The following is a 1,472-nucleotide window of genomic DNA, read 5'->3' on the forward strand; positions in this document are numbered from 1 at the left end:
ATGGATATTAAGCTCTCGAACTTTCAATTGGTGGGGAAATAAACATTTAACTTCCGTTTCATGGGTATATAGACAGAGTTCAAAGATCGGGTTTTATCTGGCCAGATACGATTGTTCTCGAGGGAAAATAGACCGTTTTTCCGAACATGGAAGAGTAAAGTTAGAACCTTTATCTTTTTTTAAGCTTGGAAAATCAAATTTATATTTTAAGAGTAAAGTTTGCAACTTTTTGTAGGAACTAAAAGCGCTTTTGGTTTAATTTAATTATGGGTTAGTGGTTTAATGTCAGAAACCTTATATTTTCTGGTTCTGATTAAGATCATTGTTGATGGCAACTTTGTGTTTAGTTGTTTTCTTCAGGCTTTGGACTTCATTTAGGCCCAATATACAGTAGCCCTGTTTATTGATCGTTTGATTTTTTTGCGCTTCTATAACACTAGATTTTACCCCACGGGTCGATTTTTTTTATAACTAAAAAATTATTTTGCAAAATTTTAAGTTATATTTGTTTTGTTAATATTATTTATTTTGTTTAGTGTTTCTGATTTTATAATTAAATTTTGATTTTTAATTATAAGATTTCATCCATAATATATTATGTAATATTAATATCGATCTAAACCCGTTGCACCATATAACCCTGTCCCGTAAAATTAAACATCATTTGTTATTTTTTTTGAATAATATTTTTATCTACTAAAAGTCGCAGGTTCATGCAGATAAATCCGTAAAGAGTTGCGGATTTGCGTGTCGACCCGCAAAAAGAGAAGCTATCTTTTAAAAACTTTTGTTTTATTTAGAAGTTTTGAGAAAGTATTCCTAAAAAATAATTTTCATTATATGAAAAAAAAAAGTAGAAGAAATTATAATATCAACATTCCCGATTTTTACGTCACTCGTTACTATTAATTTTTTTTTTTTACAGATAAAATTCAGAAATTAACTAAGTCGAGATTTTTAAAAAGATTGTGTAAAGATTTTTGGTAAATTGTTGAGAACATATTTGATTTCAAAATCTTTACTTAAATAGATAAGGAAAGATTTTGTAAAGACTTTTACTAAATATATGAGAAATGAATTTCATTTAAAAAAAATTAAATAAATAAAACAAATCTAAATAATTAATGCTAATGGCATGCCATCGTAAACATATCATTTCAATAGGTCATAATTTGGAAGAAAAACGTATAAACAACAATTGAAATTGAATAAACACACTTTGGTGAGATGTCTTGTTTATTCACCAACAGAACTCACTAACCTGTCGCCTGTCGGTGGACTGACTATTATACATTTCAGGGGAATAAAACAAGGATTACAAGTTTAATACGAAAAACGATAAGCAAGTGAAACTTGTCATGACAAACCAAAAATCACGTTTAAACCTAATCAACGGGAGAGATAGAGATGAGCAAAGTCATCTAGAGACTCCAATATGTGACTCTGATCACCGTTTTCGAGCATCCACAGAA

This window comes from Arabidopsis lyrata (assembly GCF_000004255.2).
Source record: "Arabidopsis lyrata subsp. lyrata unplaced genomic scaffold ARALYscaffold_3, whole genome shotgun sequence".
In the NCBI taxonomy this organism is placed as follows: domain Eukaryota; kingdom Viridiplantae; phylum Streptophyta; class Magnoliopsida; order Brassicales; family Brassicaceae; genus Arabidopsis; species Arabidopsis lyrata.